At 33.6% G+C, this 13,116-nt stretch overlaps 1 protein-coding gene across 10 annotated transcripts in view; it reads right to left on the bottom strand.

The window, feature by feature from the left end:
* SETD5 (SET domain containing 5) overlaps nt 1-13,116 on the bottom strand; it is a 71,815-nt gene that overhangs the window by 43,414 nt on the left and 15,285 nt on the right. For 7 of the 10 annotated variants that reach the window (XM_031954524.1, XM_031954559.1, XM_031954543.1 and 4 more), the window contains exon 2: nt 2,614-2,674. The exons of 1 other annotated variant lie outside the window; for it this stretch is intronic. The gene's annotated coding sequence lies outside the window, so the exon portion shown is untranslated. Of the gene's footprint in view, nt 1-2,613; nt 3,327-3,900; nt 7,926-13,116 lie in introns of those variants that run through there. 2 more of the 10 variants (XM_031954527.1, XM_031954530.1) reach the window with 2 other exon arrangements.

Here is a 13,116-nt window from a genome sequence, read left to right as displayed (position 1 = left end):
AAAAAAGGAAAGAAATTAAAACCGTATTTAGGATTGCAGACGATTTATATTATTATAACTTAAAATACATAAACAAATGGGACTGAACAAGACCAGTCTAGGAAGAATGAATTGGGAATTTGTCTTCATTTCAAGCTAGGCCAAATTTTCTGAAAATCCTAAACATTTAACTAAAGTCCCATTATGAGAATGCCTCATTCTGGAATGGTAGAAGGTCAGGATTCTCAAAAGTCATGCCAGCATAACAGTTTTGGCAAGTACTTTCAACCATTGATCCAGTAATTCTGTGTGTCTATTTTCTGAGCAAAGTGTGTCAGTTTAGTCAAGACTTGCTCACCATCAAAAAGTTGGTTTTAAGGGGGAGAAGAAAAAAGGGAGGTATAAATGCTCATAAATTGGTCTTTAAGGAATGGCAGGATTGTGCGCTTAGTGGAAGGATTATTCATACTAATGTCATCTTGGATCTTTAAATATTTTAATAACTTCCATAGTAAGAAACTAGGGAAAACTATTACTGCCTTTGATTATTACTTCAGAATTCCAAAGTTACTTTGAACAACAAGCTACTCTAGGCACAGGCCACAAAACAGATCTCTCCAATTAGGAATAAAAATATTCCACTTAAATTTCCTTGGATTTCTGGAATTTTGGGATTAGTTTGGGCTATGCCACTGGGTCCACCTATGTTCTACTCAGAAGCAGAAATTTAAAGCATCTAACCAAAAAAAGAGGATTGAAAGGTTAGAAATCAAAGAAGCAGATTGGAAAGATCAACATATTTGGAAGCAAGACTTCCATTTGACTTTTCTTTATCACTTATATTAGCTACCTCATAGATATGTTATAAAGGGTTCTATAAACCTATAAAAGGGTATATAACTGTTAAATATTATTATCTTTATCGTCTCACTTCTTTCTCACAGTTTATTAATAGGAAGGACGGGTTTGTTGATGGGTTTAATCTGCTTATAAATAAACTTGTCTATAAATAACTGTTTACTTAACCCTAATTATCTGCCTTTTCCTACCATCACTTCCAAACTGACCTCAAATAGTTTCTGCCCCCTCTCACTTCAAATATTAGACATTTCTATAGAATTTCCCATAACAAACACAGCAGGCATTCTCCAATAACAGAGGAATAGCTGGATGTTGGAGAGGGTATCTTTTTTTTTACTCTACTTTTAAGCTTGAGTCAAATTAATTGAGTCAAAGTAGAAGAGAAACTGCCTAAGACAAATAAAACAAACAGAAAAAAGGTTGATTGTGACCATACCACCCTTGATCAGCACAGCAAATTTAAGAGTACTATAATTGCAGTGAAAGAAAAACCAACCAACTCATTAAACATCTTTTCTTTCATTCAACTATACTTCTACATATCAAGAAGAGTAATTTAAGATTCTGGGGGCAAATACAGTCTGGTAAATTTGAACTGTTATTGCTCGTTATTTATTTATTTTTTGGGAGGAAGATTTTCTGAAGACTGGCTTATTAACAATCAAGACTGGAGAAGATAAAGGTAAGGGTTAGTGTCAGCATAAAGACTGCCAGGTAAAATAAATGAGGAAATAGCACAAAATATGTATGAATAATTGTTCTTTTCATGCTGTAACTTCATTCAGTAAAGCATTCTTTTGTACCATTGCCTCAAAAAAAAAAAAAAAAAAAAAAAAAAAGATTGTCTTGACTGAATAAAAAGGATAAGAATAGCAGTCAAATGTTCTTAATTTTAAATACTTAATGAAAACTGAGCTAGCTAATAATCAAATCTCTCCATGTTGATTTCCAAAGGAAATTCTATCTCATTTTGAAGTACTAACAGAAAAGAAGCAAGTTTCCATCTTTCCTTCTACAAAAATTGTCCACAATCATATGACTCACTCCCCAAACAAGTGAACCATAACAGATCAGCTGGACCTTTCTCCTTCTAAATTATAGTCTCCCATTGTGAATAAGATGAAGGACTGGGATGTCTAAACTCAAATCTTGTATTCCTTTGCAGCTAAGAAATTTATATATCCTCTGATCTTGCCCTCAATCAATCAGCAAGCATTTAAGTCCCCATATAGTAAAAGAAAGTATTATGCCAGCTGCTGGGGGAAAAAAAAGACAAAAAAATCCAATAATTCCTGCTACCCAGGAACTAATGTTCTATAGGGGAAACATGCATAATAGAAAATAAATACAAAATGTATACTAAATGCAAGGTAATTTTGGTGGGTTGGGAAAAACACTACTAAATAAGGGAATCAGGGAAGGCTCCATATAGAAAGGGATGCTTGTGCTCTATAAGATGTAATAGATAGATAAACTTTTAGGTCATTAATAGCCCATCTTTATTTTCAAAATCAGGCATTATAATTACTTGAGCTTTTGTAATCAAATAAGAGATTGCCAGTATGGAATACCAGACTCAATTTCTAGAAGCTGCATTTCAAACATTTTAGAGATACTTTGGAGAGAAGGACAGGAACAGCTATATATTGCATTCTCCTAATCACAGGAGATTTCACTGAGGTCACTGAAAAGGCATCTGCTAAGTAGCAATATGTCAATTTAAAGGACGGGAAAAAGGAAAACCAGCCAAGGGATTTTATTTGGCTCAGTCACCTTTATATTGACCAGCAGATGTGAAGTTCCAATAATCTCTTTGCCAGTGTCCTCTGAAGATCTGGAAAAAGTTGACAGACAAATAATTAGTATTGAAAGGAATGCCACTGGTGGACATAATACTGAACCAAGACAGTTCTTTCCAAAAAATAATAGTTTTATTATAGAATTGTTTAACTCCTCTTGGCCCTCCATTCCAGACCCACTAATGCTCTATTTACCCTTATGCCCAAAATGTAGTGCTACAATTTTCTTTTAAATTCTTCAGTGTGATACTCCTAAATGAAGTCTGGCACAAAAGAAGAAAAGGAAAGAAATGATCTTAATTCTAAAATAAGAGAAGATCAACTGCTATACCTTGTCACTGACTAGTATATTAACACGTTCTCTTTAAGTTTGAATCTTTAGTATCATCTACATTTCCCAGGTTATCTTTCCTTTTATTTATCATATCCTACAGAGTTTCCTTTGCCTAATACCCTTTTCCAAAACCCAACCACTTTTCTTTGATCAAATCACTCAGAGCTGACAAAAGGATATCAACTACTATTAGCACATCTGCCCACCCCCAGCTCCGTCTACCATATTTTATCTTGCCTAACTGCAGAAGGGAGAGTGACAGAAGGCAGACCCCCTGTCATGGAGAAGTCCCTTGAAACTTAGGATGAGTTTGTTGCTGTCTTGGTACTGGAATCAGGGTCAAAATAAGGCATCTACCAAAAGAAAAAAAAAAAAAAGAAAAAAGAATGAAAGAAAGAAAAGCAGGTGACTTGGGCTTTTAGAGAAAATAGTTGATGCTTCCTTTCAGAATCAAAATAGGCTCACTTTTCAGTAAACCAAAGCCTTCTAAACAACAGTGTTTCCCCACATTAATCTACCAAATAAATTTAATGCTACCAGAATCATCACAATAATACCTGAGCTTCAATACAGTATTAAAAAGGTCTTTACCAGATTTCAATGATCATGCATTGCAGATAAACTAGATTTTTTATTTCTATCTTACAGATTTCCTAATCTAAAAATTCGACAGACGCATTATACTTTAAAAATAACTATTGCCTAGAGGATATAATGAGAAGACCAAAAACTTAAGTATCCCCAGAAGTGCCAATTTTTTTTTTTTTTGAATAGGCAAAAAACAAAATACAGGAAGAAGTATTAATAGTTCAACCAGAAGGGGGTCAAAATCTCAAAATACAAGACTAAAACATTTATTTTGATGGTTATATAGAGTTGGTGCAAGAGGAGATGTAATGTACTGAAAGGAGAAAAATGAAAATTTACCGGAGGACCAGTATCCTTTATGTATGATAAGCGATAAAAAGAATATAGAACAGAGAAAAGGAGATAGAAAGGGAGCATATGGGTATATAGGAAAGGTAACATGACTGCAGCAGAAGCTGAACTTCTCATCAGCATCACTATTCCCGGAAGAATCCATCAGAATCCACACGGAGACACAGGCAGTTGTCTGATCCGATTGCAGAACCAGCACATCTCTTAGGACTGAGCACTCTCGAGGAGTCATCATACTGAGGGAGGCAGTTATAAATACAGGCCAGAATATGTTGATAGTTGCCCCTGTCTTTTAGAACAGGATTCTTCCTTATTGGTTAATAGCCTCAGCTACTGCCATTCTGACATGACTTACTCAATGTACAAAACTCATGATCTTTCTGGCCACTCCCAGAGAAAACAAATATAAAGTGTTATAAGAGCAATTCCAACAGAGATTTCAGAGAAAGAAATTGCATCAGCCAGGTGAGCCGGAAGCAGCTGGGAGATAGAGTCCAGTGAAGAGCCAATCCAATGAAAGAAATTCAGAACAACTGTGCTTCAGTAATGCTGTGAAGAGGACTGGCAGGAAGAGGAGAGCCGCTTCAGAAAAAGAACAGGCCTCATCTGCTTCAGACTGTCTTTGTACCGGGGCTGCGGACCTTGGCCATTCTCCCAGAGATGATGCAATCCTGATGAACAAGATCTGCTGCCAGAGAAACAATTGTTAACAGCCTATGCAGACAGCAACTCAGCTAAGGAGCTATCTCTGATCAACTTTCTCCATAAATCACTTCAAAATGTAATAATATGCCCCCAAAGCTCCAAATATCTATCAACTCCACTCTCCTTTAAGAAATAGCAAAATTAGTTTGCATAGCTGTGCACATGCATTCAGACACAGACATAAGCTCTGGGTCACTGCTTTATACCCTCCCTTTTTAATCTATCCCAAAATATCATCCAAGAATATTTCTGAAACGCTTATAAATCTTTTTTCTTAAAATATGGGAACCTTACAGACCTTGGATTTATTCTCTTTTAAAATAAGAAAAACTAATTAAAGAGGGCATTTTTAATTTTATGAAGACAGAACTGATTAAAGTTATTTATTCTCTCACTTTCACTTACCTTCCCTCACTCCTATTAAAGAGTGGAGGAGGGAGGGAAGTAGTTGCCCCCCCTCCCCTTTTTTGGTATTATGGGATCCTTTGAAACGAAACACAAGATTGACTTCTAACATCTCAAGGTCAAATTAAATAATCTCAAATTATTCATCTTGGAGGTAAGTATACATTTAGCCCAATCTCCATCCCTTTATATTTAAAAAAAATGAATGACATCTGATTTTGAAAATAAACTGGAATGCCACAGAATTAAGAAAAAAAATTACTAAGACAATTATAGTCCTCTTAATAAGACAGAAAGAGTGCATTTCAGTAAGGCTTGAAACTAAAACGGGAGATTCTGGTTAACTGATTTAACCAGAATTTTTAGAGCAATGTGCTAATGAAGATTTTACTATTCACTTTTCCTCCTTTTGATTAATTATGTAAAGCATAATGAGCTTATGTGGATAAGGGAAATATTACATAAAAATTATTTGTGATTATTCTACCCTCATGATTTTCAAATCACTGATAGCAAAAAATATATTAAAAATATAAAGATACTTGTACATATAGCTAGCAGTATATACACTTATCTCTAGTTTTAAATCCTTTTTTTTTTCTTGGATGTTGCCTGGCATTCAAGATTTTTCACAATTTGTAATAACCTGACTTTTCTATTCTCTAAATGTACTCTATGCTCTAGCTTATTCTCTGGCCTTGGAACAAACTTTATTTTCTGAATTCTGTGCCAGAAAATTCCTTATTCCTGAAATTGTAACTTGATGACTTTTTACTTAGCCTTAAATATCCAACTTAAATGCAACCTCTCTTCCATGAAGCATTCACTTTTGGTTACAACTTCCAAAAAACTTAACAGCACCATTTTGCATTTTTCTTGTTCATTCATATAATACTATGCATTATAATTATCTTGTAGAATCCCTAGTTCTCAAATTTTGGCTCAAGTGCCACCTATTACAGGAATATTTGTCCCTGCCCATACCCTTTGTAGGGCTCCTCCACCCAGAAATTACTTTGTATATGCAAAGTATACCAAGAAGATTTAGGAATCTTATTAAACTTTTTAGGACACCCTGCATTTTTATTTAATTTTCCATTCACATGTTGTTCCCTTCCCCACAACATATAATCTTGATGGCAGTTTCAATTTTGTCTCTGCCTGGCACATAGTAGATACCTCATAAACATATAATTTTTAATGAACCTCTCAGTTTTCTTATTTCCTAAAAAATTCTATGGGCAAAGGATTTGTTTTAAATTTTCTCTTAACATTCAACAACTAGTGCTGTACTTTGTTTGCATCTCCTGCTTTTATAGAATCAGTCTGAGCTAGAAAGTTTTAGTTCTGTTTTCATATAAATGTTTTAAGTATCCAATTCTAAAATGAGAAGCTCCCAGAAGGTATAAGCTATGTTCAGACAGTATTCTTGGAATACTGCCATGCTTTTGCTATTGTAGGAAGACTAGTATTAAGGGTAAATAGGATTTAGATGGCCCTTAGTCCTTAAGCAGTGGTCAAGAAAGGAACAGGTCTCTCCTTATCATCTGCCAAATGACTATACAACTATTTTTTACTACCTACCTTTCATTCACACTCTGAATTTTTTAACTAGTCTTTGAAATGATAGTGAAAAGAGGTACAGAGAATGAGAAGGATATGAGAAGATCAAGAAATTACAAAGAAAGAAGGTAAACTAGGTGGTAGATAATAGAAGTTTATTTTAGGAAAACATGGCAAATTTTTAAGAAACAAAGGGTAAAAGAATAGAGGAGATGAGTTATAGAAAATGAAAGCGACTTCAAATATTACCTGAAACCAGGAAAAGTTTAGTAACAAGCTTAAAATGAGGTGAGTCAGAATGGAGCTAAAGTTTGAAGGGAAAGTAAGTATGGGTAGAAATGAAATCAATAAAATGAAATGAGTTTAGGCATTAAGCTAAACAAAGAATACCAACAAGAAAGACCTCAAAAAGCAGATATTAATGTGAAAAAAACAAAGAAGCAAGAGTCAGAAGATAGAAGGTGTTGTGCAAGGAAGGCAGAAGTGGTGCAGGTAGTTTGGTGATAGCTTAGAAATTGCATAGGGTTGCCTTAGACTATGTAAGATAATATGAAAATAATATGAAATTAAAGCTCAGTTCTCACTGGTGAGAAAAAGAGAGATTAAACACTAAAAGGATTAGAATACCGGACACCTTGATGCATCAAACTATGTGACAGGCAGTGATTTATTTATTCTTTAATCCATAAAACAAAGAAACAGATTTTATTTTTAAATAAAGTCATAATAAAAATTTTATGTCAATTTGTGTGCTCAGTCCCTCTAGTGTCAAAATGGGCTAGGTGAAAAGAATAAAGTAAATTTAAGTTACAGTTTGGAAGCTATGCTCACACTTCTTTTTCACCCATTCCACCTGAGTTACCTCTTTCTAAAAGTCCCTTTCCTGCATCTCATCTCTTTCCCAGTTACCTAAATTTGGCATAATAAATTTAGTAAAAACAACAATAACAACAACAAAACCCCCCAAAACAAAATTCTAAACTGTCTAGGAATAGTTGCGATTAATTTCAGCTTTTTTTTTTTTTTTTAAAGGGTCTCTTTGGCTGAGAGTTATCACCTTTCCCAAGAAAGGTTTTTTTCAGAAGCAAACCAACGTTAAAAAAGGGTAAATTTTTAAAAGTCATACGTAATTTACAATATAGATTAGAAAAATCCCTAAATAATGTTGACAGGAAGAGGAAAATAATTTTATTTAAAATCCTCTGAAAAATAAGTATGTTACTCCATAAGACAAACTATTCATTATCTCTGAACCCTGAACGTTTGGAAATGAGTAATTTTGGTTAACATTATAATCAGGTGACAATTTTGAGGTAAAATATTATTATATATTTTATATATAATATATATTATATATATATATTATATATTTTATTTATATAATATATATTTAACAAAACTAAAATAATTTTTCTACTTAGGCTTCTAATCTTCCTACTCAAGTAAGGCCCAGTATATAGGTATATGCAACTGTGCAGCTAACAAAACAAAACCCCTAGTGCTTTCTCACTTCTAGTTGCCCCAAAGCTCATTTTCTTCCTGTTATTTTGTCCCATAGAAGTAGATTCTGAGGGATTTAAAAGATGAACACTTGTAAAATCTGACAAGAAATCAGCTAGATTTTCAATCATATTGCTTAATTTTTTTTTTTAAACAGCTATGGTTCCAACTTCAAGTCAAACTTCATTAAAAAATGCCCCAATCTGCTCAAGTTACTATCCCACAAGCAATATCTTTATTTCTTTGCTTCATTTAGTCATTATTAAAAACCACCACCTTCAGTGTTTACAATGCTATGTGTTAAGGAATAAGAAAAGAGTCCTTGACATATTAAAGGGAATTTCCCTCCTATTCTAAGGGTTTTTTTTTTAATATAATAAAATATGTGTATATAAATACATATAAAAATGGTGCAAAATTAGGGCCATTTCCCCCCCTGTAACAACACAACTAAAACTATTCTTTAATATTCTGAAGTTAAATTCTGAGGAAACATATACATTACCAACAATACAACAAAGACTGCTTTCTTAAACCCTGAAAAGATTTTACTGGGAATTTAGTTAAGAGACAACATAACATAAACAATACTAAGCACAAACCAATAATGTAACGAAAGAGATTCTACCTCATCTAAACTAAGGATCTCACTGCAGGTGCAGAAAAAGAATTCAAAATTTACCAACATGTGCCACATTGAGCAATGAATGTTTTAACACTTTGAAGAAAATTAACTTTCCCTCTAAGTCTTTAAGATGACAAGTAAGTTTATTATGCCTTCTATTTCTAGAATACCTAAAGCATTGCACTTGCTAGTCTTTCAATATTCAACTTCAAAATAATTTCAAAATAATCTCTACTTAATGATCCCTCTATTATCTTTTCAATCAATCCTGATACTCTTGTATTGGCAGGGAAAAAAATCTTACAATCTAGTTAGATACAACAGATTTTTGAATTTCTGCAGGTTGGAGTCTGCAAAGGAAAGCAGACAACAGCAACATCCTAGAACCAAAAGCCTTCTCTCCAGCTGTCCCAGGAAAATTGTTTTTCTTTTACTACATTCTTTTAAATGAAACTAGTATACACAAAATCCCAAGGTTTTTTTTTTTTTTTTTTTCCCTGAAATGGGAGAAAAACATACCTCAAAACAAATTATGTTATCCTCCTGTAATCTAGCTGGCTGTTTAAAAGATTTTAGATGAAAACTGTAGGTAAATTATCTGAAAAACTCATAATTTCAATTCCAAACAGGATCTCTAAGTGCTGTCCTGAAAGCTTTGCCTGAAGGGATCTAATAAAGGAATCTCACCTTTAGTTACCTGAGAAAAAAGAAACAACTTCGTTAAAAACAAATTCCATAAAAGGGTTGTCTCTACTACTTCCCAGTTCAATTTTTCAATTCAGTTTTACACACAAACAAGTTCCTATTATATTCAGGGTGTTGTTTATTGAGGGATAAGGATGGCATGTTGAGTTAATCTGTGCCATACTTACTGCTCTAACAAACCTGACTAAATCTGCACATTTGCCAGCAGACATTTTAAGTTTTGCTTTGTGAACTCTGAAGACACAAGTCAATCAAGAACTTACATGTGAATATAAAGAACCACAGAATTCCTGTCAATTCTTGCCTTCATCCATCTCCTGTATTATTTCCCCTTCATCCTTTTTACAAACTAGGGAAGGGCCTTTCTCATTCTTAATCTATGGCCTTCAATTACTATTCCAAGTTCCTAATGTTTTCCAGTTTCTGGACTCTGCAATTCATTTTGCATTCTGCTTCTGAAACCTACTTAGTTCTAAAGACTGTTATTTAGTAGTTTTTCAGTTGTGTTTGATTCTTTGTGCCCTCTTTTGGGTTTTCTTGGCAAAGATACTAGAATGGGTTTCTCTAACTCATTTTACGGATGAAGAAACCGAGGCACAGAATTAAGGGACTTGTCCAAGGTCACATAGTCTGAGGCTAAATTTGAGTTTAGGAGTCTCTGGCAGCTCTAGAGATTACCAGAAAAAATCCAAACCTCTCTGCTACCACAGTTCTTTCATTAACTAGCCAAACCACATCTTTCACTACATTCCTCTTGGCCTTTGTTCCTCAACCCTTATCTCTAACCAATTCCAATTCTATTTTCTTCCAGGCTAGGTCATGACTTACTTCCTCCATAAAATCTTTGATCCTAATCTAACTCATAAATTGTCTTCCTTTATTCTGTATATAAATGGCATTTTACATTAATAGAACCAGAATTTTAAAAATATACTTTAAAGGACCAGTTTGGTTAAGTTGACATAGTAAATTTTTTTTAGCTTTCACAATGCAAAGAAAATAAAAATAGAATGAGCATTTTTATTTCAAGATAAAACATACAATATCTGTTTATAATTATCTTTATTTACATTGTGGTTACATAGATAGAAGAAATAGTCAATCAATAGTAAAAATTTAAGTTTTGAGTCAATTGATGCATCTGGTCCTTTTGGTGTTAAAATAACTCAAAATAGATTTCCTTCAAATGGGGAATGGCAAAATAAACCATGGTATGTGAATGCAATAGATTACTATCAAAAGCAAAGATGAAATGGAATTCAGAGAAATATGGGAACTTCTATAAACTTAAAAGGGAAGGAGAATTAAAAAAAAAAAAAAACCTAACTACAATGACTAAAATAATGTAAAGCCTAACCCGACTCCTAACCCAGTGTAATTATAACCAGCCTTGGTGCTAAAGAGATAAGAAAACATTTCCCTTCCTTCTATGGGGAAGTTAGGGACAGTGGTTATGGAATAGCATGGCTTATATTGTTAGACACAGTTAATGTATTTATTAATTTTGCTAAATTGCTCCCCTCCCTCTTCCATTATAGAGGATACCTCCCTGGGTATGTGAAGAAAAGATATATTTGGAAATGATGATGTTTAAAAAAAAAAAAAAAAAAAAAGGCTATCAGAAACAACCATGTGCTGTAGCCTCTGTCTGGATAGCAGTTTATTTTGCAGTTATGTTTTTTCTGTCCAGAGAATACATTAATTTTGTAGAATCTATGTCTCAATATTCCTATTTATCAAGGACATTCTGAATCCAAAAATCCTTTTCCTATCCTAATATGTCATTCACTATCCACTAATTTTCTAATTTCTATCTGTGGCAGCCCCATTTGGTAACTCTCTCTCTTCACTGTTTTCTCTGGAAAGACTTTTATTGTTAACAAACTGATCTACAATTTAGTTTGCCAAATCTGGCAATTGCTTTGTAGATATGTTCTATTTATTTATGTGATCATGTTGCCCCCAATAGAATATACACTCCTTGATAAGTGATAACTGTTCTTTATATAAGTTCGGTTGGCATATTACAACATTTGGACCAAATCCAGCTGCTGCCCTCCCCCCCTTTTTTGATGGCTCCTAAGTTAAGAATGGTTTTTACACTGTTAAATAGAATTTTTAAATGTAAGAACAATTCTTATTTGAGAGTCAATACAATAACAGGTGCTGGTCTCCAGACCATGGCTTGCTGATCCCCATGCTTGGAAAATTATGTGGCACATAGTAGGTACTGATTAGACATAATCATTTAAAACATATTTCCATATTAGTCATGTTATGAAAAAAAAATCAAAACAAAAGGGAAAAACCACAAGAAAAAGAAATTCAAAACAGTATGCTTCAATTCTAAATAAATTCTTGAATTTAGTTATTCCTTAAAACTCATAATGCTTTTTAGTCTACTATATTATTAATCACACCCAAGTCCAGGAATAAACCTCTACAAAACACCAAAGGGATTGACCTAAATTAATGATGACCAAAATACCTAAGTAAGATTGTTCAATAAGAAATTAATATACATCCATCAATTCAGTCTGAGCAGGAACTCTGTGCAGACTCTTGTGATTAAACTGGACAACAACTTTAGGAGATGTCAAAAATGGAAACTGGAAATACATGAGCTCTAAATATCTGGGTATGAAAGAAAAGAACAACTTCAGAGGACATATGAGTCCATGGCAAGTTCAGATGTCCCCTATAGCAAATCATCACTTAATATACCTTCAATGGTGCTAATAGTAGAAGGGGAAAAAAAGCAGTCACACTAATAATTTTGGTTTCTTAAACAGTGCAAGATGGAAGTTTTATATTGTCATCAAATTCTTTCAGCCTAGAAGCTGAATCTAAACAACTATTTTGCTGCTATTGCTGCCAGAATACTTTTTCTTATATGTGGATCTGGTGAGATGAATCCTGTTCTTAAAAATATGCAATGGCTCATTATTATGATCTGAGTAAAATTAAAATTTCTCTGGCACTCAAGGCCCTTCACAATTTGTTGCTAACCTCCCTTTCTAACTACCTTGAATTTCCAAAGTTGACTGTTGGAACCCTTGGGTTCCATTTCTTCCTCATAAGTTTCATCTTGTTAGATTAGGCCCAATGTGTAGCCAGTGGAGAATTTCACCCATTGTCAGTGATCTCTCACAGCTCTATAACATTTGTAAATTTGCTTAGAATTTTATTCATGTCTTTATCCAAGTGACAGACAGCAATGTTAAATAATGAGCCATATAAATGCACCAAAATCCTCCTTCCAAGCTGAAATAGAATCACTAAAGACTCCATTGTCACTAACTGTAGTCTTGGAAGCTTAAGTAGGCCACTCAAAGAAGGAACTTCACATCTAAATATCTTACGTGGAGATTTATAAATTGCTTTTGCTTCCTGGGTCATCAATCCAGTACGTGTTTAAAACCTTTTACACATACAAAATTAGAAACATAATAATAATGGCAGCAAAAAATATTTAATTGTAGGAGTTAGTGTTTTTTCCACTATATTTCTAAAAAATGAGAATTATTACTTTAGCCCATTTGGCAATTTTGAGATATCCCATTTTTGATTTTTTTTTCCATTTTCATATGTAATTTTCTGTTGGGGAAAACCTTTATCAAGCAGTCTTAAACATTTGTGCGTGTAGAACAGCAAAGTATCCCAGACATTAGTTTTCAGCTTAGGTTTTACTAATGTGTTCT

This window comes from Sarcophilus harrisii, chromosome 1 (genome assembly GCF_902635505.1).
Source record: "Sarcophilus harrisii chromosome 1, mSarHar1.11, whole genome shotgun sequence".
NCBI lineage: Eukaryota > Metazoa > Chordata > Mammalia > Dasyuromorphia > Dasyuridae > Sarcophilus > Sarcophilus harrisii.
The sequence above is the reverse complement of the archived record's forward strand: the minus strand, read 5'-3'. Positions and strand labels throughout refer to the sequence as shown.